Source organism: Syngnathus typhle, linkage group LG7 (genome assembly GCF_033458585.1).
Source record: "Syngnathus typhle isolate RoL2023-S1 ecotype Sweden linkage group LG7, RoL_Styp_1.0, whole genome shotgun sequence".
NCBI lineage: Eukaryota > Metazoa > Chordata > Actinopteri > Syngnathiformes > Syngnathidae > Syngnathus > Syngnathus typhle.
The window spans coordinates 131370-158119 of NC_083744.1; the positions used below are offsets into that span (position 1 = coordinate 131370).

The 26750-nt window shown below is 44.4% G+C and overlaps 1 non-coding gene and 1 pseudogene across 1 annotated transcript; one reads left to right on the plus strand and one right to left on the minus strand.

The window, feature by feature from the left end:
* The first annotated feature begins 19267 nt into the window (after positions 1-19267).
* On the plus strand, positions 19268-19349 carry trnas-gcu (transfer RNA serine (anticodon GCU)). Its single transcript has one exon. It is a non-coding gene; the product is annotated as a tRNA-Ser (tRNA).
* A 4312-nt stretch (positions 19350-23661) lies between these two features.
* LOC133157657 (U2 spliceosomal RNA) lies at positions 23662-23820 on the minus strand (annotated as a pseudogene).
* Between the last annotated feature and the right edge of the window lie 2930 nt (positions 23821-26750).

Consider the following 26750-nt stretch of genomic DNA (forward strand, 5'->3'; position numbering starts at 1 on the left):
CTGGACTTCAATTGTTCGTTCATTCTGTGTATTTCTTTTTCTTTAAAAAAAAAAAAAATTCTTTAGCTGTCAGTTTGAGTACAAAGGTGGACTTGTTGTTTGCAGTTCCATGGAGGAAGACATGCCAGTCTTTTGTCAAATAGATGATGTACTTCTGGTTGAAGATGACGTTTATTTTTTGACAAAAAAGCTATTTACAGAGATGTTTGTTGAATACCACCATGCCTTCAAAGTTTTACCAACTGAAGAGAGGTGTGTCATGAAAATGACTGAACTCAAATGTCACAAACCATTTGATATTCATATATATGGTAAAGCAGATGAAAGTTTGTACATTATACCCTCGTTTTTTATGTTTTAACTGACTGCATTGGGGGAAAGTTCTTAAAATAAATGGTAAGCAGATGGAAGTTTGTACATTATACCCTCATGTTTTAACTGACTGCATTGGGGGAAAAGTTAAAATAAATTGTGTTTTTGAAAATGCATTTTTCTTGGAATTGTCATTTTAATGGTTGTATTGTACTGTTTTTTTTTTTAACTATGTAGTGTCAATTTAACCCAATTTAGGAAGTTAAAAAGGAGCTTTGATATAATGTAAATCGATAGTGTTAATTTAACCCAGTTTAGAGAGTTAAAAAGGAACTCTGATATAGTGTTAATGTAACTCGATATAGTGTTAATTTAACACAGTTTAGGGAGTTAAAAAGGAACTCTGATATAGTGTTAATGTAACTCGATATAGTGTTAATTTAACACAGTTTAGGGAGTTAAAAAGGAACTCTGATATAGTGTTAATGTAACTCGATATAGTGTTAATTCAACCCAGTCTAGGGAGTTAAAAAGTAACTCTGATATAGTGTTAATGTAACTCAATATAGTGTTAATTCAACCCAGTCTAGGGAGTTAAAAAGTAACTCTAGGTACAGTGTTAAATAATTAACTATTTTGAAAGTGTTAATTTAACTCTGTCGAGTGTGGAGCTATATAAACCCGCAAAAAGTGTTAAAATTGACTCTGTGGGAGTTGATTCAACACTCCAGTTTTTGCTGTGTGCTTAAATCGCATTTTCTCGGCGAGCTGAGCACTTTTTCTGAATTGTGCCGCTCCCGTCACTCTGGTTAGGTTGGCATCGAAAAAAACGCTCTCGGGTGCTTTAGAGTGCCGAGTTTATCACTGCGCATGAAGAAATGACCACCTCCAACGTTTGGTTTATGTTTTATAAGCATTTTTAATTGTATTGCTTAAATCGCATTTTCTCGGCGAGCTGAGCACTTTTTCTGAATTGTGCCGCTCCCGTCACTCTGGTTAGGTTGGCATAGTTATAGCGCTCTCGGGTACTTCAGAGTGCCAAGTTTATCACTGCGCATGAAGAAATGACCACCTGCAACGTTTGGTTTATGTTTTATAAGCATTTTTAATTTTATTGCCTAAATCGCATTTTCTCGACGAGCTGAGCACTTTTTCTGAATTGTGCCGCTCCCGTCACTCTGGTTAGGTTGGCATAGAAAAAAACGCTCACGGGTGCTTTAGAGTGCCGAGTTTATCACTGCGCATGAAGAAATGACCACCTCCAACGTTTGGTTTATGTTTTGTGGTGAATTCTCTTCGATGGTCAGCTGGTCTTCCAAACAAGATGGTGAAAAAGTGGCTGGCTTGGGGAAGGAAAACTTCAGTCACACATGGCTGATTGGGGAAAGATTTTATTCAACCGATGTCAGAGAGAAGTGTCTCGCGCCCTAGCCAAGATGTCGAGTTCCCTTGTCTACTCCCGTCCTAAACCTTATACTCTTGCGCTTCCCTCCACGCGGGAGCGCGCAGATGGGGCTGTTGGCTGACCTATGACCCCGCTGTTGCCCCCCCATCTCTACATCCTGTGTATCTTAGCAGTTGTTAATGGAAGCCAGATGTGTCCGGCGCCAATGAGTCTACCTTCCTGGACCAAGCCCCAAACAATACCACACGAACCTGACCCAAACATGCCCTGGTCGTACTTCGGCTTAATAGTGAGATGCACATAGCATGATACCAGAATAAAAATACACAACAGTTTTATAAGCATTTTTAATTTTATTGCTTAAATCGCATTTTCTCGACGAGCTGAGCACGTTTTCTGAATGGTGCCACTCCCGTCACTCTGGTTAGGTTGGCATAGGTAAAAGCGCTCTCGGGTGCTTCAGAGTGCCGAGTTTATCACTGCGCATGAAGAAATGACCACCTGCAATGTTTGTTTTATATTTTATAAGCATTTTTAATTTTATTGCTTAAATCGCATTTTCTCGACGAGCTGAGCACTTTTTCTGAATTGTGCCGCTCCCGTCACTCTGGTTAGGTTGGCATAGAAAAAAAACGCTCTCGGGTGCTTTAGAGTGCCGAGTTTATCACTGCGCATGAAGAAATGACCACCTACAACGTTTGGTTTATGTTTTATAAGCATTTTTAATTTTATTGCTTAAATCGCATTTTCTCGGCGAGCTGAGCACGTTTTCTGAATGGTGCGTCTCCCGACACTCTGGTTACGTTGGCATAGAAAAAAGCGCTCTTGGGTGCTTCAGAGTGCCGAGTTTATCACTGTTCATGAAGAAATAACCACCTACAACGTTTGGTTTATGTTTTATAAGCATTTTTAATTTTATTACTTAAATCGCATTTTCTCGACGAGCTGAGCACTTTTTCTGAATGGTGCCGCTCCCGTCACTCTGGCTAGGTTGGCATAGAAAAAAGCGCACTCGGGTGCTTCAGAGTGCCGAGTTATCACTGCGCATGAAGAAATTACCACCTGCAACGTATAGTTTATGTTTTATAAGCATTTCTAATTTTATTGCTTAAATCGCATTTTCTCGACGAGCTGAGCACTTTTTCTGAATGGTGCCGCTCCCGTCACTCTGGTTAGGTTGGCATAGAAAAAAGCGCTTTCGGGTGCTTCAGAGTGCCGAGTTTATCACTGCGCATGAAGAAATGACCACCTCCAACGTTTGGTTTATGTTTTATAAGCATTTTTAATTTTATTGCTTAAATCGCATTTTCTCGGCGAGCTGAGCGCTTTTTCTGAATTGTGCCGCTCCCGTCACTCTGGTTAGTTTGGCATCGAAAAAAACGCTCTCGGGTGCTTTAGAGTGCCGAGTTTATCACTGCGCATGAAGAAATGACCACCTCCAACGTTTGGTTTATGTTAAATAAGCATTTTTAATTTTATTGCTTAAATCGCATTTTCTCGGCGAGCTGAGCACTTTTTCTGAATTGTGCCGCTCCCGTCACTCTGGTTAGGTTGGCATAGAAAAAAACGCTCTCGGGTGCTTTAGAGAGCCGAGTTTATCACTGCGCATGAAGAAATGACCACCTACAACGTTTGGTTTATGTTTTATAAGCATTTTTAATTTTATTGCTTAAATCACATTTCCTCGGCGAGCTGAGCACGTTTTCTGAATGGTGCGTCTCCCGTCACTCTGGTTAGGTTGGCATAGAAAAAGGCGGTCTCGGGTGCTTCAGAGTGCCGAGTTTATCACTGCTCATGAAGAAATAACCACCTACAACGTTTGGTTTATGTTTTATTAGCTTTTTTTAAATTTTTATTGCTTGAATCGCATTTTCTCGACGAGCTGAGCACTTTTTCTGAATGGTGCCGCTCCCGTCACTCTGGTTAGGTTGGCATAGAAAAAAGCGCTCTCGGGTGCTTCAGAGTGCCGAGTTTATCACTGCGCATGAAGAAATGACCACCTGCAACGTTTGGTTTATGTTTTATAAGCATTTTTAGCTTTATTGCTTAAATCGCATTATCTCGACGAGCTGAGCACTTTTTCTGAATTTTGCCGCTCCCGTCACTCTGGTTAGGTTGGCATAGAAAAAAAACGCTCTTGGGTGCTTGAGAGCGCCGAGTTTATCACTGCGCATGAAGAAATGACCACCTACAACGTTTGGTTTATGTTTTATAAGCATTTTTAATTTTATTGCTTAAATCGCATTTTCTCGACGAGCTGAGCACTTTTTCTGAATTGTGCCGCTCCCGTCACTCTGGTTAGGTTGGCATAGTAAAAAGCGCTCTTGGGTGCTTTAGAGTACCGAGTTTATCACTGCGCAGGAAGAAATGACCACCGGCAACGTTTGGTTTATGTTTTATAAGCATTTTTAATTTTATTGCTTGAATCGCAATTTCTCAACGAGCTGAGCACGTATTCTGAATGGTGCCTCTCCCGTCACTCTGGTTAGGTTGGCATAGAAAAAAGCGCTCTCGGGTGCTTCAGAGTGCCGAGTTTATTACTGCGCATGAAGAAATGACCACCTACAACGTTTGGTTTATGTTTTATTAGCATTTTTATTGGTTAAATCGCATTTTCTCGACGAGGTAAGGACGTTTTCTGAATGGTGCCTCTCAAAGTCAAAGTCAGCTTTATTGTCAATCTCTTCACATGTCATATGGTTTTATGGAGCAGCTCACAAGCAGTATAGATAGGAATATGTAAATGCCAAAAACAGTGCGGTTCTAGTGAGACTTGAACTCTGGTCACTGGGGTGAGAGCCCAGAGAACTAACCACTACACTATGGAACGCACGACATTACTACTAGGAAGTTACGTATATGGTTTTATGGAGCAGCTCAAAAGCCAGTGTAGATAGGAATAGGTAAATGCTAAAATAGTAGAGGTTCCACTGAGACTTGAACTCTGGTCGCTGGAGTAAGTGTACAGAGCACTAACCACTACAGTATGGAAACCACACTATCACTTCATGGAAGTTACCTATACGGTTTTATGGAGCAGCTCACAAGCAAATGGTATAGTTAGGAATAGGTAAATGCCAAAACAGTTGGGGTTCCACTGAGACTTGAACTCAGGTCGTTGGGGTGAGAGTCCAGAGCACTTTCCACTACACTACAGAACACTTTTTCTTTAGGCATTTACGTATTCCTATCTATACTACCTATTCCTATACAATTTGCGTGTGAGCTGCTCCATAAAACCATATACGTAACATCCATTTTATAATTTCGTGGGTGCCATACTGTAGTGGTTTGTGCTGTGGACTCTCACCCCAGCGAACTGAGTTCAAGTCTCAGTGGAACTTCAACTATTTTGGCATTTACCTATTCCTATCTATACTATTTGCTTGTGAGCTGCTCTATAAAACCATATAGGTAACTTCCAAGGATTAATGGTGTGGGTTCCATACTGTATTGGTTAGTGCTCTGGACTCTCACCCCAGCGCCCTGAGTTCAAGTCTCAGTGGAACCTCAACCATTTTGGCATTTACCTATTCCTATCTTTGCTAGTTGCTTGTGAGCTGCTCCATAAAACCATATAGGTAACTTACATGGATTAATGGTGTGGGTTCCATACCGCAGTGGTTAGTGCGCTGGACTCTCACCCCAGCAACCTGAGTTCAAGTCTCAGTGGAATCTCAACTATTTTGGCATTTACCTATTCCTATCTTTGCTTGTAAGCTCCTCCATAAAACCATATACGTAACTTCCATGCAATATAGGTGTAGGTTCCATAGTGTAGTGGTTAGTGCTCTGTACTCGCACCCAGGCAGCCTGAGTTCAAATCCCAGCTAGAGCAAGGATTAGGTTTAGAGTAAGAGCTAGGGTTGGGGTTAAGGTTAGAGCTAGGAATAGGGTTAGTGTAAGATTAAGGTAATAGCTCGGGTTGGGGTTAAGGTTAGAGCTAGGAATCGGGTTAGTGTAAGGGATAGTGTAAGGGATAGTGTAAGAGTTAGGGTAATAGCTAGGGTTGGTATTGGGGTTAGGGTTAGAGCTAGAATTAGGGTTAGACTTAGCGCTAGGGCTAGGCTTAGTGTAAAAGCTACGTTTCATGTAAGAGCTAGGATTACGATTAGAGTAAGAGCTAGGGTTAGGGCTAGAAGTCTGGTTAGGATGGCATAGGTTAAGGTTAGAGCTAGGAATAGGGTTAGTGTAAGAGTAAGGGTTATAGCTAGGGTTAGGGTTAGTGTAAGAGCTACGGTTCATGTAAGAGCTAGGAGTACGATTAGAGTAAGAGCTAGGGTTAGGGCTAGAAGTCTGGTTATGATGGCATAGAAAAAAGCGTCTGATGCTTCAGAGTGCCGTGTTTATCACTGCTCATGAAGAAATGACCACCTGCAACGTTTAGTTTATGTTTTATAAGCATTTTTAATTTTATTGCTTAAATCGCATTTTCTCGACGAGCTGAGGACTAGGGGTGTAAATCGCGGGTTTTGTCACGATACGATATAATATCGATATAAAGAACTACGATACGATATTTGCCGATATCTTAAAGCCTGCTGCGATTCATTCACGATATATCGCGATATAGTGCTCTACGATCGATATATATATTTTTTAATAAAAAATATAGAACAATATCCTGATTTATAACAATTCATACGCAAAATCAACAAGGTACTGCAAACTCTTTATTTAGGAAATTACAAGAGTATTGTAGTATACAAATTGCTTACTTTAACACTGAACTTTGATGTCGTGTTTTTTTCTTTAAATGTGCGGCGAGATTTGTGCTCCCTGAATATTTGATCACCGCATGGCAGGATTTACAAACTGTACGTGTCTTGTCCGTTGAGCCATCTTTTCTTTGGAATCCAAAGTGCTTCCAAACGAATGACTTGAAGCCTAAAGGGGAGCCAATTTCCTCGTCTTTTTGGACACTAGCCATAGCACCAGCCCAGGAGCCGCGTACTAGTTGTCGACTCCCCTTTCACGTGCAGCAACGCCGCGCACTGCTCCCTGCTCCCAGAAAGAGGAAGCAAGCAACAATGAACTGGATTTCAAAATAAAGTCGCGTCTAATGTCCGAGGTCAAACACGGCGATATAAATCGATGTTTACCTTTAGCATCGATGCCAATAAATCGTAGAGCATTATATCGATTAATCGATGTGTATCGATGTATCGTTACACCCCTACTGAGGACGTTTTCTGAATGGTGCTTCTCCCGTCACTCTGGTGAGGTTGGCATAGAAAAAAGCGCTCTTGGGTGCTTCAGAGTGCCGAGTTTATCACTGCGCATGAAGAAATGACCACCTGCAACGTTTGTTTTATGTTTTATAAGCATTTTTAATTTTATTGATTAAATCGCATTTTCTCGACGAGCTGAGCACTTTTTCTGAATTGTGCCGCTCCCGTCACTCTGGTTAGGTTGGCATAGAAAAAAGCGCTCTCGGGTGCTTTAGAGTGCCGAGTTTATCACTGCGCATGAAGAAATGACCACCTCCAACGTTTGGTTTATGTTTTATAAGCATTTTTAATTTTATTGCTTAAATCGCATTTTCTCGGCGAGCTGAGCACGTTTTCTGAATGGTGCTTCTCCCGTCACTCTGGTGAGGTTGGCTTAGAAAAGAGCGCTCTTGGGTGCTTCAGAGTGCCGAGTTTATCACTGCGCATGAAGAAATGACCAACGTTTGGTTTACATTTTATAAGCATTTTTAATTTTATTGCTTAAATCGCATTTTCTCGGCGAGCTGAGCACGTTTTCTGAATGGTGCGTCTCCCGACACTCTGGTTACGTTGGCATAGAAAAAAGCGCTCTTGGGTGCTTCAGAGTGCCGAGTTTATCACTGCTCATGAAGAAATAACCACCTACAACGTTTGGTTTATGTTTTATAAGCATTTTTAATTTTATTACTTAAATCGCATTTTCTCGACGAGCTGAGCACTTTTTCTGAATGGTGCCGCTCCCGTCACTCTGGCTAGGTTGGCATAGAAAAAAGCTCTCTCGGGTGCTTCAGAGTGCCGAGTTTATCACTGCGCATGAAGAAATGACCACCTGCAACGTTTGTTTTATGTTTTATAAGCATTTTTAATTTTATTGCTTAAATCGCATTTTCTCGACGAGCTGAGCACTTTTTCTGAATTTTGCCGCTCGCGTCACTCTGGTTAGGTTGGCATAGAAAAAAGCGCTCTCGGGTGTTTTAGAGTGCCGAGTTTATCGCTGCGCATGAAGAAATGACCACCTCCAACGTTTGGTTTATGTTTTATAAGCATTTTTAATTTTATTGCTTAAGTCGCATTTTCTCGGCGAGCTGAGCACTTTTTCTGAATGGTGCCTCTCCCGTCACTCTGGTGAGGTTGGCATAGAAAAAAGCGCTCTTGGGTGCTTCAGAGTGCCGAGTTTATCACTGCGCATGGAGAAATGACCACCTGCAAGGTTTGTTTTATGTTTTATAAGCATTTTTAATTTTATTGCTTAAATCGCATTTTCTCGACGAGCTGAGCACTTTTTCTGAATGGTGCCGCTCCCGTCACTCTGGTTAGGTTGGCATAGAAAAAAGCGCTCTCGGGTGCTTCAGAGTGTCGAGTTTATCACTGCGCATGAAGAAGTGACCACCTGAAACGTTTGTTTTATGTTTTATAAACATTTTTAATTTTATTGCTTAAATCGCATTTTCTCGACGAGCTGAGCACGTTTTCTGAATGGTGCGTCTCCCGTCACTCTGGTTACGTTGGCATAGAAAAAAGCGCTCTTGGGGGCTTTAGAGTGCCGAGTTTATCACTGCGCATGAAGAAATGACCACCTCCAACGTTTGGTTTATGTTTTATAAGCATTTTTAATTTTATTGCTTAAATCGCATTTTCTCGGCGAGCTGAGCGCTTTTTCTGAATTGTGCCGCTCCCGTCACTCTGGTTAGGTTGGCATCGAAAAAAACGCTCTCGGGTGCTTTAGAGTGCCGAGTTTAGCACTGCGCATGAAGAAATGACCACCTCCAACGTTTGGTTTATGTTTTATAAGCATTTTTAATTTTATTGCTTAAATCGCATTTTCTCGGCGAGCTGAGCACTTTTTCTGAATTGTGCCGCTCCCGTCACTCTGGTTAGGTTGGCATCGAAAAAAACGCTCTCGGGTGCTTTAGAGTGCCGAGTTTATCACTGCGCATGAAGAAATGACCACCTCCAACGTTTGGTTTATGTTTTATAAGCATTTTTAATTTTATTGCTTAAATCGCATTTTCTCGGCGAGCTGAGCACTTTTTCTGAATTGTGCCGCTCCCGTCACTCTGGTTAGGTTGGCATCGAAAAAAACGCTCTCGGGTGCTTTAGAGTGTCGAGTTTATCACTGCGCATGAAGAAATGACCATCTCCAACGTTTGGTTTATGTTTTATAAGCATTTTTAATTATATTGCTTAAATCGCATTTTCTCGGCGAGCTGAGCACTTTTTCTGAATTGTGCCGCTCCCGTCACTCTGGTTAGGTTGGCATCGAAAAAAACGCTCTCGGGTGCTTTAGAGTGCCGAGTTTATCACTGCGCATGAAGAAATGACCACCTCCAACGTTTGGTTTATGTTTTATAAGCATTTTTAATGTTATTGCTTAAATCGCATTTTCTCGGCGAGCTGAGCACTTTTTCTGAATTGTGCCACTCCCGTCACTCTGGTTAGGTTGGCATCGAAAAAAACGCTCTCGGGTGCTTTAGAGTGCCGAGTTTATCACTGCGCATGAAGAAATGACCACCTCCAACGTTTGGTTCATGTTTTATAAGCATTTTTAATTTTATTGCTTAAATCGCATTTTCTCGGCGAGCTGAGCACTTTTTCTGAATTGTGCCGCTCCTGTCACTCTGGTTAGGTTGGCATCGAAAAAAAGGCTCTCGGGTGCTTTAGAGTGCCGAGTTTATCACTGCGCATGAAGAAATGACCACCTCCAACGTTTGGTTTATGTTTTATAAGCATTTTTAATGTTATTGCTTAAATCGCATTTTCTCGGCGAGCTGAGCACTTTTTCTGAATTGTGCCACTCCCGTCACTCTGGTTAGGTTGGCATCGAAAAAAACGCTCTCGGGTGCTTTAGAGTGCCGAGTTTATCACTGCGCATGAAGAAATGACCACCTCCAACGTTTGGTTCATGTTTTATAAGCATTTTTAATTTTATTGCTTAAATCGCATTTTCTCGGCGAGCTGAGCACTTTTTCTGAATTGTGCCGCTCCCGTCACTCTGGTTAGGTTGGCATCGAAAAAAAGGCTCTCGGGTGCTTTAGAGTGCCGAGTTTATCACTGCGCATGAAGAAATGACCACCTCCAACGTTTGGTTTATGTTTTATAACCAATTTTAATTTTATTGCTTAAATCGCATTTTCTCGGCGAGCTGAGCACTTTTTCTGAATTGTGCCGCTCCCGTCACTCTGGTTAGGTTGGCATCGAAAAAAACGCTCTCGGGTGCTTTAGAGTGCCGAGTTTATCACTGCGCATGAAGAAATGACCACCTCCAACGTTTGGTTTATGTTTTATAAGCATTTTTAATTTTATTGCTTAAATCGCATTTTCTCTGCGAGCTGAGCACTTTTTCTGAATTGTGCCGCTCCCGTCACTCTGGTCAGGTTGGCATCGAAAAAAACGCTCTCGGGTGCTTTAGAGTGCCGAGTTTATCACTGCGCATGAAGAAATGACCACCTCCAACGTTTGGTTTATGTTTTATAAGCATTTTTAATTTTATTGCTTAAATCGCATTTTCTCGGCGAGCTGAGCACTTTTTCTGAATTGTGCCGCTCCCGTCACTCTGGTTAGGTTGGCATCGAAAAAAAACGCTCTCGGGTGCTTTAGAGTGCCGAGTTTATCACTGCGCATGAAGAAATGACCACCTCCAACGTTTGGTTTATGTTTTATAAGCATTTTTAATTTTATTGCTTAAATCGCATTTTCTCGGCGAGCTGAGCACTTTTTCTGAATGGTGCCGCTCCCGTCACTCTGGTTAGGTTGGCATAGTTATAGCGCTCTCGGGTGCTTTAGAGTGCCGAGTTTATCACTGCGCATGAAGAAATGACCCCCTCCAACGTTTGGTTTATGTTTTATAAGCATTTTTAATTTTATTGCTTAAATCGCATTTTCTCGACGAGCTGAGCACTTTTTCTGAATGGTGCCGCTCCCGTCACTCTGGTTAGGTTGGCATCGAAAAAAACGCTCTCGGGTGTTTAGAGTGCCGAGTTTATCACTGCGCATGAAGAAATGACCACCTCCAACGTTTGGTTTATGTTTTATAAGCATTTTTAATTTTATTGCTTAAATCGCATTTTCTCGGCGAGCTGAGCGCTTTTTCTGAATTGTGCCGCTCCCGTCACTCTGGTTAGGTTGGCATCGAAAAAAACGCTCTCGGGTGCTTTAGAGTGCCGAGTTTATCACTGCGCATGAAGAAATGACCACCTCCAACGTTTGGTTTATGTTTTATAAGCATTTTTAATTTTATTGCTTAAATCGCATTTTCTCGGCGAGCTGAGCGCTTTTTCTGAATTGTGCCGCTCCCGTCACTCTGGTTAGGTTGGCATCGAAAAAAACGCTCTCGGGTGTTTAGAGTGCCGAGTTTATCACTGCGCATGAAGAAATGACCACCTCCAACGTTTGGTTTATGTTTTATAAGCATTTTTAATTTTATTGCTTAAATCGCATTTTCTCGGCGAGCTGAGCACTTTTTCTGAATTGTGCCGCTCCCGTCACTCTGGTTAGGTTGGCATCGAAAAAAACGCTCTCGGGCGCTTTAGAGTGCCGAGTTTATCACTGCGCATGAAGAAATGACCACCTCCAACGTTTGGTTTATGTTTTATAAGTATTTTTAATTTTATTGCTTAAATCGCATTTTCTCGGCGAGCTGAGCGCTTTTTCTGAATTGTGCCGCTCCCGTCACTCTGGTTAGGTTGGCATCGAAAAAAACGCTCTCGGGTGCTTTAGAGTGCCGAGTTTATCACTGCGCATGAAGAAATGACCACCTCCAACGTTTGGTTTATGTTTTATAAGCATTTTTAATTTTATTGCTTAAATCGCATTTTCTCGGCGAGCTGAGCGCTTTTTCTGAATTGTGCCGCTCCCGTCACTCTGGTTAGGTTGGCATCGAAAAAAACTTTCTCGGGTGCTTTAGAGTGCCGAGTTTATCACTGCGCATGAAGAAATGACCACCTCCAACGTTTGGTTTATGTTTTATAAGCATTTTTAATTTTATTGCTTAAATCGCATTTTCTCGGCGAGCTGAGCGCTTTTTCTGAATTGTGCCGCTCCCGTCACTCTGGTTGGGTTGGCATCGAAAAAAACGCTCTCGGGTGCTTTAGAGTGCCGAGTTTATCACTGCGCATGAAGAAATGACCACCTCCAACGTTTGGTTTATGTTTTATAAGCATTTTTAATTGTATTGCTTAAATCGCATTTTCTCGGCGAGCTGAGCACTTTTTCTGAATTGTGCCGCTCCCGTCGCTCTGGTTAGGTTGGCATCGAAAAAAACGCTCTCGGGTGCTTTAGAGTGCCGAGTTTATCACTGCGCATGAAGAAATGACCACCTCCAACGTTTGGTTTATGTTTTATAAGCATTTTTAATTTTATTGCTTAAATCGCATTTTCTCGGCGAGCTGAGCACTTTTTCTGAATTGTGCCGCTCCCGTCACTCTGGTTAGGTTGGCATCGAAAAAAACGCTCTCGGGTGCTTTAGGGTGCCGAGTTTATCACTGCGCATGAAGAAATGACCACCTCCAACGTTTGGTTTATGTTTTATAAGCATTTTTAATTTTATTGCTTAAATCGCATTTTCTCGGCGAGCTGAGCACTTTTTCTGAATTGTGCCGCTCCCGTCACTCTGGTTAGGTTGGCATCGAAAAAAACGCTCTCGGGTGCTTTAGAGTGCCGAGTTTATCACTGCGCATGAAGAAATGACCACCTCCAACGTTTGGTTTATGTTTTATAAGCATTTTTAATTTTATTGCTTAAATCGCATTTTCTCGGCGAGCTGAGCACTTTTTCTGATTTGTGCCGCTCCCGTCACTCTGGTTAGGTTGGCATCGAAAAAAACGCTCTCGGGCGCTTTAGAGTGCCGAGTTTATCACTGCGCATGAAGAAATGACCACCTCCAACGTTTGGTTTATGTTTTATAAGCATTTTTAATTTTATTGCTTAAATCGCATTTTCTCGGCGAGCTGAGCGCTTTTTCTGAATTGTGCCGCTCCCGTCACTCTGGTTAGGTTGGCATCGAAAAAAACGCTCCCGGGTGCTTTAGAGTGCCAAGTTTATCACTGCGCATGAAGAAATGACCACCTCCAACGTTTGGTTTATGTTTTATAAGCATTTTTAATTGTATTGCTTAAATCGCATTTTCTCGGCGAGCTGAGCACTTTTTCTGAATTGTGCCGCTCCCGTCACTCTGGTTAGGTTGGCATCGAAAAAAACGCTCTCGGGTGCTTTAGAGTGCCGAGTTTATCACTGCGCATAAAGAAATGACCACCTCCAACGTTTGGTTTATGTTTTATAAGCATTTTTAATTTTATTGCTTAAATCGCATTTTCTCGGCGAGCTGAGCACTTTTTCTGAATTGTGCCGCTCCCGTCACTCTGGTTAGGTTGGCATCGAAAAAAACGCGCGCACGGGACAGCAAACGAGCAGGTGATCGAGCAAGCCTTGTCTGATACGAGAGCATTGCGGTCGCATGGAGCGTGTTTGAAGTGAACAGCAGAGAAGAAAGGAACAAGGCAAAGTGTTGTGAAATAAAATATTACCTGTAATACGGATTTAGGTAGAGAACTGAACTCTCGCTCTTTATATAGCTGACGTGTCTTGCGCATCCGTTCTGCGCATCTGTAATGGCGGCCTCCGTATGAGATCCGGTTTGCGTGTGTGCGCGTGTGCGTGTGTGCGCGTGTGTGCGAGAGCGAGAGAGAGCGAGAGAGAGAGTGCGAGAGAGAACGCTCAACCGTAGCGCGCCGCCGACCGCCCAACTGCACCGCGCTGGTCGATTATTGTGACAGAGCCGTCGCTGAAATTTAGAAGATATTTTTAAAGTCCTGATGTACTTTCTAAAATTTAAGTGGACCTCAGAGCGCACTGCGCAGGGAGCTTAATTTGGTGCGGTCGCGCAACCGCAGCGCGCCGGGCGCTCACTGTCGCATTGCTTAAAGAGCGCCTTTGTGTTTTAGGATGAACAGCAGAGACCAAAGGAACAAGGCAAAGTGTTGTGAAATAAAATATTACCTGTAATACGCATTTTGTTATTTGCTGATTGAAACTGCTAATTAAACTGTGAATTGAAACTAATAGGAAGAAAACAACTCTCGCTCTTTATATAGCTGACGTGTCTTGCGCATCCGTTCTGTGCATTTTATTTCACAACACTTTGCCTTGTTCCTTTCTTCTCTGCTGTTCACTTCAAACACGCTCCATGCGACCGCAACTCTCGTATCAGACGCTTGCTCGATCACCTGCTCGTTTGCTGTCCCGTGCGCGCACGGAGCGCGGTGGTGCGTTTACGGGCAGTCGGAGAAATCAATGCCAACAAAAAAAATTACATCCAGCCTAGTTAAGACCATACCAAAGACTATAAAAATGGGACCCATTGCCTCCCTGCGTGTGTGACGATCATTGGGACTTAAAAAAAAAAAAAAAAAAAATTAAAAAAAAAAAAATAATAAATTTTGTACCCATGTATAATGCGCACCCCAGATTTTAGGACAATAAATTAGTTACATTTTGCGCACTATACACGGAAAAAAAACGGTATTGAAAGCAGGGGAAGCAGAGCATAGCATTTACCGTATTTTCCGCCCTATAAGGCGCACCTAAAAACCAAATTTTTTATCAAAAGTCGACAGTGCGCCTTATAGTCCGGTGCGCCTTATATATGGATCAAGTGATGAATCCGTTGATCCATACTGGTTGTACACAGTGCTCTCCTTTTAGTACGTTTTAGTACGACAGCTGCACGTGTCTTTCGCTGATGATGTTCCTGAAGATGTGTCAGACTGAGGAACACAGTGTGATCTGACACATATACGGGGGCACATGTGCCATTTCATCGTCCTGGAAGGACTGCGTAGCCTCGGCGACCACAGAGCCACCATCCCCCTTCGATGATAGAGTGGGGATTTTCGCCTCCTGCTAGGACTTGTTTGATTGTTTCTGTGGTATTCATCAAGGTCTCGTCGGTAGGTTCTAGAAGTGAGGTGGTGATGCAGCGTTTTGTTTCTCCCACCTTTATTCCATCAACACGTCTTCGTCGGAAGCACAGGAGATGTGATGTGAGATGGTTTCACTCACTTCGAGAGTCACTGGTGCGGGTGTGACGACAGAAATTCTTGACACTATTGTGAATGGCCTTGAGATGGTTGTAACAGGGATAGGCGGCTAGTTGTGCCTCAGTAGTTCCCGACCGTCTGAGTCCTTTGAGGGGATTGAACCCAAAAGCCCTTAGTATTGCGAAACACCATGCATCTTTCTCCGGCATGGGTCGGGCATGTAGGACAGGCTGTTGACTTGATCGTGGCATGATGGAACATACATAACATTTAGTTTGATTGTATGTCAAACTATAATTGACACCCCCTTTGTAGCCAGACTTCGCCCTGACCGGGGCCTAGGAGCCAAGCACTCTCTGCAGCTTACAGTGGCTGAGATGTATCCAGCTGGGTCTTTCTGCAATCTTGACAGCTGTGGGTGTGGCGAGTAGGACTTGGAATGGTCCCTCCCACCGGGGTGAAGACCACGTTTTTCTTTTGATTACTTTGATGAAGACCCAGTCACCTGGTTTCGCTTTTATATAGCACATTTCATACACAGAGGCAATTCAAAGTCCTTTACAAAACAAATTATTGAAAGCAGGTGAAGCAAAGCATAGCATTTACCGAATTTTCCGCCCTATAAGGCGCACCTAAAAACCTAATTTTTTATCAAAAGTCGACAGTGCGCCTTATAGTCCGATGCGCTTTATATATGGATTAAGTGATGAATTTGTTGATCCATACTGGTTGTACACAGTGCTCTCCCAAAATGTTTTAGTACGTTTTAGTACGACTAGTAAATTACAAGGTCGCATCGCTTCCCAACATTACGGTAACTGTAGTCAGGGGGCGTCACCGAATAGCTGTTGTACCCGCGAGGCTATTTCATTTCAAAATAGGCTGCTGCGTTAATGTTTCGAGTAAATATACGGATCGATATGGAAGGGAAACATAGGTAAGTAGTACCAATGCATTAGATCGAACTTTAGTCAGTTCTGATCATTTTATAGGAGATCGTTTGAGAAACGCGATTGTTTACACTTTGCTGAGGCTCATGGGAGATTGCGAGCTGAGGCTCATAGGAAATTGCGGCTGGCTAATGCTATAACGATAGCTGCTATACGCGCGAGGCTATTTCATGTCAAAATAGGCTGGTCTGTTCATGTTTTGAGTAAATCTACAGATCGATATGGAAGGGAAACATAGGTAAGTAGTACCAATGCGTTAGATCGAACTTTAGTCAGTTCTGATCATTTCATAGGAGATCGTTTGAGAAACGCGATTGTTTACACTTTGCTGAGGCTCATGGGAGATTGCGAGCTGAGGCTCATAGGAAATTGCGGATGGCTAATGCTATAATGATAGCTGCTATACGCGTGAGGCTATTTCATGTCAAAATAGGCTGCTCTGTTAATGCTTCGAGTAAATCTACGGATCGATATGGAAAGGAAACGTAGGTAAGTAGTACCAATGCGTTAGATCGAACTTTAGTGAGTTCCAATCATTTTATAGGAGATCGTTTGAGAAACACGATTGTTTACAGAGGGCTCGTTGGTTATTGGCTAGTGGGTGCATACCGCAACCCTAGTCAACCTCAGTTTGTTGCAGTAAAGCTTCTATTTTATGCGCCTTATAGTTCGGTGCGCCTTATATATGGACAAAGTTTTAAAATGGGCCGTTCATTGAAGGTGCGCCTTATACCCAGGGGCAATTTGAGGGGGGGGGCGTTTGTTAGCCTGTTAATGGTGGCAAAGAGAGTACGAGCGTCACTTGTGATTTTGTTGATTATGTCAGCGAAGAAAAATTGTCTGGATTTTTTTTAGTTCTTGGTTATAGGATTTAAGGCTGTCTTTGTAAATATCATGATGAATGTGAAGTTTAGTTTTTCGCCATTTGCGTTCTGCTTTTCTAGACTCTCTTTTTTTATCTTTTACAGAGAGAGAGTATGTCCATGGTGCTTTCTTACCAGAGATTAATTTGGTTTTCAGAGAGGATACTCCGTCGATAGCTTTTAGGGTTTTAGAGTTGAAGTTATCTAGGAGGTCATTGACAGATTCTGATGGAAGGGTAGGGGCCTGCGAGAAGGCCTCCATAAATAGTGTACTAGTGGCCTCATTAAAGTGACGCTTTTTAATTGTTTGTGGTTGACTGAGAGCTATAGGGGTGACCTTCATTTCGATAAAGATGCAGAAGTGATCAGATAAGGCAATATCGACTGCTGAGGAAAGATGACTCAAGACCTCTGGTTATGAATAAATCTAGTGTATGGCCTCTGTTGTGTGTAGGTCCGGAGATATGCTGGGATAGGTCGAAGGTGTCAAGGAGGTTGTTTAGTTTATTGAGTTTGTCTATGTGAATATTAAAGTCACCTACTATTGATATACAGTCATGTTCCAAGGAGATTATAGCGAGGAGTTCAGAGAATTCGACGAAGAAATTATTAGCATAACCTGGGGGTCTGTATACAACCATAAGTAGGACAGGGGGAGAAGACTTCATTACAACTGCAAGATACTCAAACGAAAGACAATCTCCAAATGACGTCCGTTTACATTGAAACAAATCAGAATAGATTAGGAAAACGCCTCCCCCTCTCTTTCCGATTCTGAGGGCGTCAATGCAGTTGAAATTAGGTGTAGGTGATCCATTAAGGATATATTCTCTGTTATCTAGATCAAGCCAGGTCTCTGTAAGAAACATGATATCTAATTCATTACTCGTAATGAGGTCATTGATGAGAAGTGATTTATTGACTAATGATCTAATATTGAGCAGGGCCGCTCGAATTGTTTTGGTTCTGGTGGAGTGTTTTGATTTCTGGAGCTGTTTCTGACGGATGGGTATCAGGTTTGATCCAGGGACGGAACGAACTGGGATGATAGGGTTGTTTATTCTAGGAGTGATCAGCGTTGTGATAGCTTCTGGAGTATGTTGCTGTGTGACCTTGTTCTTGCTGTTTTTGGGTGAGGAATTTTCTTTAGAACTCTGGCTTGCGGGGAGTAATGGGACAAGGGGGGACGTATGGGGGGAGTTAGGTGAGGGAAAGGGGGTTTGTGTAGAGAGCTGTTCAGTTTGCTTATGGGGAGGGGTTGAGCCTGGGTGGAGCATCAATGGGGGCATGTGTTCGTTCAGGTCGGTTTGGGGATCCTGGGTGGAGCATCGATGGGGGCTGGCTATATTGATGTTTGCCCGTTCAATCCTCTCGTTCATGTGTGAAGAGAAGGGCGGTGGAGGGGGGGGGGGGGAGAAAGGGATATGGAGGAGGGTGGGAAGTGGGGGGTGGATGAGAGAAGGGGGGGGGGGATAGTGGGTTTCTGGGGGTGTGGAGGGTGAGGTGTGGGGGGTGTATGAGATGAGGGGGGGGGGGTGATGGGTTTCTGGAGTTGGAGAGGTGGGGGGGTCTGAAGCGTGTGGGAGCTGCTGAGCTTGGTTGGTCTCCGTACCGGCGGCTGTAGGCGATAGAGGGTCGGTCTGGGTCCGGTCCAGTGGTTGAGATGATTCTGTGGTTGCTGTTTGTAGGGTTTCGGCCTCTTCTGCTGAAGCAGTGGTCTCTGCGTCTAACAGTGAACAACGGACAAATTCAGCAAGGTAATTTAAATACGCCATGACCCAGATTCGTTCCGGGGATGCTACGGCCACAAAAGTCAAGGTCAGGTGCGGGAGTGCAGGCTCCTATACCTCTTCCCAGAGAGCAGAAGATCAAACAAAGAGTGAGCGGGGTGACTCACATCACTCACAATCGTGGTCGCCTTGCGGGTGAGATGGGAGATGTAAATGTCTTTCAAGGAGGGGAGTGAAGCACCAATAATCTTACGAGCCGTGTTCACTATGTGCTGCAGAGCCTTCAAGTTGTAGTCAGTGCAGCCGCCACCCCAAACAGCAATACAGCTGGAGAAGACGCGATGGTGCCACGGTAAAATGTAGTCATGACGGCCGGAGGCTATACAGTCATGCAATAGCATACAAGAAATTTAGGTTCTTTTCTTTAGGATCTTCAGCCGAGATACCCAGGCAGACCATGAAAGAATATTGATGTTAAAATGTTAGTGGAACTATCCAACTGCGCAGAGCCGATGATCCCAAAGATTTGGGGTGAGACAACATTGAAACATTTTTTTTTCTTTGCTGACAGTGTCACTTCTTTTGTGGCTTAGCTCTTCTTCATTTTACATCTAAAGTATTGTATCATTTTACCTTGTAGCTTATACTACCCCGTACATGCCATATCATGTCGCCCATACAACTCATGCATGAGATGCGATGGCTGAGTCGGATTTTCACACAAAGTATCTCGGCACAACGTGTTGTCTACGTCATATGAGCAAGACGAGGTGGCCGAGAGGTTAAGGCGATGGATTGCTAATCCATTGTGCTCTGCACGCATGGGTTCAATTCCCATCCTCGTTAAAAGTTAATGTTACATTGTTTTACAGTAGAGCCTCGGTTTTCAAACGTCCGGGTTCTCGAACAAATCAATATTTGAACAAAAAATTTGAGAATTCTTTGCTCTGGATGTCGAACAAAATTCGATTGTCGAACCTCACGAGAGGACCCGCATGCCAACCGACTCCGTTCTTTATTACATTCTTGTTACTCTGAGGATTGCAACAACTCTAATCATGCCTCCAAAGGAAGCAAGTGGGATCAGTAAAGCCATCCTAAAACACAAAGACGCTCATAAAGCAATGCAACAGTGAGCGCCCGGCGCGCTGCGGTTGCGCGATCGGACCAAATTAAGCTCCCTGCGCACTGAGGTCCACTTAAATTTTGGAAAGTACATCAGGACTTTAAAAATATTTTCTAAATTTTAGCGACCGCTCTGTCGCTGTATTTTTAAAAATACTTTAAAAAGGCGTTTTTTTCCCCCATTATTTGTAATGGGAAAACATGATTCGGAATTTGAACGATTCAGTTCTCCAACAGCCTTCTGGAACGGATTGTGGTCAAAAACCGAGGCTCCATTGTATCTGTAATCTGGTTTGTATTTGACTCAATATCGTAATATTTATACTCTTTGGCGGCTCAGTGGAGAACTGGTTAGCATGTCCGCTTCACAGTTGAGAAAGTGCGGGTTCGATTCCATCAACGGCTGTTGCGTGTTGTTGATGATGTCCGTTGTTGGGTCAGGAGAACTAAGATGTGGGGTAACGGTTTGTTCTTTATTGGCAAGATCTTGGGTTGTTTAATGGCGGTCAGTACACATGGCACTTCAGCAGATGTAACAACATCCTCCATCTCCAGGTAAGAAGGTTTTATACTGTCCGGAAAAGGCGGGAAAGCAACACCTGATCATTTGGTATCGATGTGTATTGGAGAGTCACTGCTGTGTGTGTGTATTTGTGTGCGTGTGTATGTGTGTGTTTGTGTGTGTTATTGTAAGGCGGACGTAGTTGAGAGCGCCATGAGAACGTTAAAGGGGCGTGGATTGCCGCTGACCATCGACGGTGCTGTGGTGGAGAGAGTGAGCAGCGCCAAGTTCCTGGGGGTGCACATCAGTGAGGATCTCTCCTGGTCCACCAACACCGCATCACTGGCAAAGAAAGCCCAGCGCCGCCTGTACTTCCTGCGGAAACTCAGGCGAGCGAGCGCTCCTCCGGCCGTCATGACTACATTTTACAGCGGCACCATTGAGAGCGTCCTCTCCAGCTGTATTGCTGTTTGGGGTGGCGGCTGCACTGACTACAACTTGAAGGCCCTGCAGCGCACAGTGAACACGGCTTCGCTCCCCTCCTTGAAGGACATTTACACCTCCCATCTCACCCGCAAGGCGACCACGATTGTGAGTGATGTGAGTCACCCCGCTCACTCTTTGTTCGAGCTCTGCCCTCTGGGAAGAGGTACAGAAGAGCTTCATACTCCAGGCTGTTAGGATCCTGAACTCGTTTCCCCGTTCTGCGTAGCCACATTGGTGTAGCCACCTACACAGGTAGGTTAGGGTTGTCTCTCGTTGACCGGGGTGAACTCCAATGTTCAGGCGCCCAGCCGGAGGGCAATAAGTATACCCACACCTGCTCTCACCGTGAGCAACTCCAGAGTGGAAGAGAGTCCAGGGCCAGCTTATACCGGAACCCAAATGGGTGTGGAGGCAAGTCCGACCATGTCTTGTCGGAACCTTTCTGCCTCGCACACCAGCTCGGGCTCCTTTACAGCCAGAGAGGTGATATTCCATGTTCCAAGAGCTAGCTTCTGAAGCCAGGGATCAGTCCGCCAAGTTCCCTGCCCTTGGCCGCCGCCCAGCTTACACTGCACCCGACCCCTTTCGTCCCTCCCACAGGTGGTGAGCCCATGGGAAGGGGGACCCATGTTTCCTTGTCGGGCTGTGCCCGGCCGGGCCCCATGGGCGAAGGCCCGGCCACCAGACACTCGCCTTCGAGCCCCACCTCCAGGCCTGGCTCCAGAGGGGGGGCCCCGGTAACCCGCGTCCGGGTGAGGAAAAACAAAATCCAATTATGTTTTTCTTCATAAGGGGTTTGTGAGAGCCGTGCTTTGTCTGGCCCCTCACCTAGGATCCGTTTGCCATGGGTGACCCGACCAGGGGCATGAAGCCCCAGACAACATGGCTCCAGGATCATTGGGGCGCGCAAACCCTTCCACCACGGTAAGGTGACGACTAACGAAGGGACCTCGTTTATCAATGCAGTTTAATTTCTGGTGGTTCCCATTGAATGGGCACATGTCAGTCTATTGTAATTTGGCAAAAAATATTGTTTTTGAATAAAACCAATAACCACCCCCTCAATTGCACACGCACTCCTCTTTACTGTTTACAAGCACAATCACAAGTACAAGTCATCTTCATCCATAAGCATATCAGTCTTTCCTTGTTAAAACACAGCATCCCTACAAAAAACGAAATGTGTTTCATCAACTTTTAACTTCTTAATAGACAACGATGGTATTTATTTACATATTGAAACACACGTCCACATTCTTCAATGTTACACGTGTATGCACATACAGAGAAGTTTTATTCATTTTGATCAGACTACATGAAGCAAAATATAAAGGTGAGTGTAATTCTCATTAATGGAATAAATTACTCCTTTTGACCAGCGGGGGGGGGGGGTTGTGTGCACATGAAGCCTCGAGAAATGAACCTATTTGCAAACCGTTTGGTGGGGAAGCCTCAAATCCTAACATCTTACGTTGAAATCAGACCCCATCAAGTCATAATTGACTGCTTAATCCTGTAAGAATGAAGCGAACGGATTGAAATGGTTTTCTAACATATGAACTATTGATTTGACCAGTAGAGGGGGTGCACTGTTCCTGGAGGTACTGCAATACCAGGTCGATGTCTCCTAGGTTTGCCGTGTGCAGCTGTGAGAGTTGCTGCAGCCATTTGGAGCACAGCCACGGGCTGGGGGGGGGGGGGGGATCTGTCTGTTCTTCCTTACCAGCAAGTTACTGGAAATCCACATGGCGTCTTTGATGGCAGCAAAGGTCAGCGACTGCTTTGTAAAGTCTTCTTGCTTGATTTTCAATGGGGTCACTGCATAGAGTACAAGGTCTGCATTCTGCGCTTACCTTGCGGGGAATTGCAGGTCGCCCACAGGTCTACGGCAGCCCTGCACTACCAGAGCAGGTCCCACACTGACTCCTGGGCGCCACAGCCAGGTCAGGGGCACGTTGAGAGCGCTGACATGCCCCGAGAGTGCATAACGGACCTGACTGGGAGGACATCATGGGCCACCATCCATGACAGGTCTCGAAGTTTGTTTTGACAGGGCGGGGTGGTTGTCGTTGCGCACAACTTGCCGAATGCAAGCCCGCGCACTGGACGCACCGCTTCCCTCTCCTGTACGACAGAGATCATACATCTGTGATTTGTTAAAATTTCACTATTTTCTTGCTCTAATTTAAAGTTCTTCAAAAACTTCTTGATTAAGGAATAAGAAGGTGGCAGGTTAAAAGACACAGGAATTCTTTGGTCGGTGGTTATTAGCTTTAGTTTCCGGAGGTATGAGTCCATCCAGAATCGTGTCATTGCTTGGCTTTTCGGTGCATTTGGTGTAAGGAGCGCGCTTCGCAGGTGCAGGGCAACATATCTGCTTCCGAGGCTTTAAGAAGAGCTTTAAGTCCGGCACTCCTTTTCCTCCCTTTTTTTTGTTTTTCTTCATGGTGTCCCTCTTCAGTCTCTCCAACTTGGATTTGATTGATTGATTGATTGAATATTTATTGATCCCCAGGGGTGGGGAAATTCAGGCCCCAGCAGTATTCATACCACAAAGTGGGTATACAAAAGACACACAGATGGCATGAGCGCAACTCAATAGGCTCTCATAAGGCTGCCACACAACGGCGCCACAAAGAAAGCCAGAAAGTGCTCAAGATAAAAGCCATCAAAGCAAAACAAAGCTAAAAGACAAAGGAAAAAAAATAACTGTGGCCAACCAGCACCCCTCAATACAAGAGAACACCCCAAAACACACAAAATAGCCTCCACGGGGTCCATAGACAGGTGTAACGGCAGTCCAGTTCAACGGCGCCCAATGGACCGTGGTCGTGAATCGGTGAAAAACATCACAAAGCAGGCAAATGTGTGAGCAGCGTCCTGGGCACCCAGTCGGATGCACGTGCAGATGGTCACCACGGGGCTAGCATGGCGAAAGTCGTTGGTTCCGACGAGCACGAGGGAGCGGAGTCCCCACAGGGGTTGCGGTTGCAAGGCCAAGGCGAGGGACCCGGTCATCACTGGCCGGATAAGCAGGAAGCCGCCGTAGAGTCTCGACCGATGATCCCGGTCCCAGGAAGAAAACCAAGGGTAAAATCACCACTTTTATGGTTAAAATTCTCTCTTCTATGGTCAGCTCTCTTAATCCCCCAAACCCAAGAACAGATACTACAGTTGATTTTAGCCAAAAGGCCGAAAAGCGATGGAGTATACGAGTGATGGACTCGCTTACATGTTACGAACGGAGTGTGGAAATGGAGCAGGGAGACCAAGTGCAGCTTGGACCACGGTTTATTGAAGCAAACTCAAAAGACTCGGCAAACTGTCAAGACTTACTAACAAAACCAACAACAGAGACGTGAGACAAAAAGACAGGGTGACATTACCAAGACAGGAACCAAAAAACCTCATGACAGTGACAAACACATCAATGCTCCGACAGGGAGTGATACACAGACAGGACTTAATATACAAGACAGGTAACAAGAGGCAGGTGAGAATGATCGCACTGATCATGGGCACACAGGAGGGGAGGGGTGAGCACACAGACACACGGACAAAACTATGACAACATGGACGTGACCGGGGACGAGTAATGACATTACAGGCTTCCCTGTCTACCCATTCTCACCAACGGTTTATTAGAATAGGGCTCTTTGGCACATGTGATCAGCTAGGAAGCTTTAGCTATGCCGTTATATCGCTGTAACCCTTGTCTTGCTTTATTAGCTTTCTCTTCTCTATGACACCTGTTAGGGTTTGCAGAATATCTTCATCGTATGATTATGTTGGAATGTAACCTGTAATAATTTAATTAGTTTGTCATGTCTAGACAAAATTAGTTTACCACTGATTGACTAAACTCAGAGGAAGCAATCAAAGGTGCTTTGGTTACAGAAAGTCGTAAAAGGCCCCCTGCTATGCCTTGATCAGCAGGGGGGCGTCTCCAGCCCAACCTGTGTATTCCCAAACCCCCACTTCAAAACCCCACTTTGTTTCTCTCAATAAATAAGCGCCTGACGAGGCCTGAGTGAGATTTTTCATTCGACTATCGCTGAGAGCACAGCGACGAGTGAACTCTCCGCCTGCAGGTGTCTAAAACGACTAACTTGTCTCCAGTGTGGTCCTTGCAAAATAAGTTAGAGTGAGCACCACCCTAACATTTTTGGTGCCGAAACCCGGGACCCTCATACCCGCCATCTGGCTGACGGAGGAGGACGTGCTGCATTGTCGACAAGCCAGCGTCCATTGGAGGACCTGGTAACGAAAGACCTGGGAAGGAAGTTCTTCGCTGGGCCAGCATCTTAGGTCTGCCTTCGTCTGTCAGAAGTGGATTGACGGGAACCCGGCAGCGCAGCGGACCAAGGGAGACAAGTAAGTCATAGAAAAAAGCGCAGATACGGCTTTGGTTTTTCCGAGCTATGAGATACGGCTTTGGTTTGTCCGAGCTATGAGATACAGCTTTGGTTTGTCCGAGCTATGAGATACATCTTTGGGTTGTCCGAGTTATGATATACGGCTTTGGTTTGTCCTGGCTGTGAGATACATTTCGGGTTTGTCCGAGTTATGAGATACGGCTTTGGTGTTTCCAAGCTATGAAACAGCTGGGATTCTAGTCCCAGTGGAAGGAACGGGCTAAGAGAAAGGAGTTTCTTTTTCTTAATTGAAGAAGGGCGTAGTTTCTCATTTTTTTTTGTCTGTTTTTCCAAGGTGTTTGCATGAAAGTTGTGTGGTTGAGTGTGCGACTGGTAGGATAAATTGACTGCAGAGAGAATTTGGTCAGAGGTCAATTTAAACCTGCATTGAGGATCCTCAAAGTAAAGAAAAGAAGAAAAAGAAATAAAAAATTGTATAAACCTAGAAAACCGAAGTAAGATGGGAAATAAGAACGGTAGATCCCTAGCTCTTGAAGGAGATGAGAAGTACATGGCGAGTAGATTTCTTAATTGTATGCAATACATGCCAAAGTGGAAGAAAAAGTTTGGAGTAGAAGCAAAGTTGAAAGTGGAAGTCTGGAAGGTAGTGGTTGATGTCTTAGAGGAGAGTGTGAAGAGGAAGTCAAAGGGACTGAAAAAGAGTAGTAAAGAGAAGGAATTGATTTGTGCTAGAATGTGGTTGAGTGTTTCACAAGAGAGAAGAGAACAAATCCAAAAGACGAAAGATAGAAAGTTGAGAAGTGATGAGGCTGCATCTATGTTTGTCAGGCCGGAAGTCAATGAGGCCACAGTGCGCAGGCGCACTGTCCCGGCCACGGCTCCAGCCGTAGCTGGAAATGCAGTTCAAGCGGAGCAAGAGGGCTCTTCCGCTCGTATGCAAAACTTGTATCCAGGTTTAACAGACCTGCACCCTCCCCCATATAACAGAAAGAAAAGTCAGTGTCACATTGCTAGAAGTCCTGTACAAACAAGAAGTTTGACCACTGCTGCTAGGTTTTCCCAAAATTTGGACAATGTTGATGTGTGCCCAATGATACAGGTGCCAAACCCTATTGTAGGGGAAGGCCAACCTCCACATACGTATGTTTTTCGGCCATGGACTTTGGAAGAGGCAAGAAAAGCAGTTGAAGGGGTTACCCCTGTTGCTGAAGACCCAGATAAATGGGCAGAAGACATGGCTGGGATCATACATTCTTATAGACTGAATGGACATGAGGCAGGAGAAGCTGCAATGTCTTCTTTGGGAAAAGACTGGGCAAAGGTTAGAGGTCATTATACAGGTAGAAATAATCAAGGGCCTTTTCCCTATCCCGGTGGGGGAAATCAATTGGTAGGGGAGTATGCAGCACAATGGAATGATCTTGTGCAAAGAGTGAGAACTATATTTCGAAGACGAGCGAATTATGGTCATTTGGCAGGAATTAAACAGAAGCCTGGGGAAGATACTGATGATTTTCGCTTAAGATTTGAAAAAGAGTTCAGGGTGCATAGTGGCATCCCATTCAATGATGCAGCTGAGAGTGCTTATCAGCAACAGCTTAAAAATGCGCTCCTTACTAATTTCCGCCCTGAAATCGGCAACTGGGTGAGGAAACATTTGGTGGAAGTAGATGTTGCAAGTGTGACAACAACTATGCAATGGGCCAGACATGCTGAACAAGTGATCAAAAGAGGCAAAAGTTCTGATGTATTTCATCT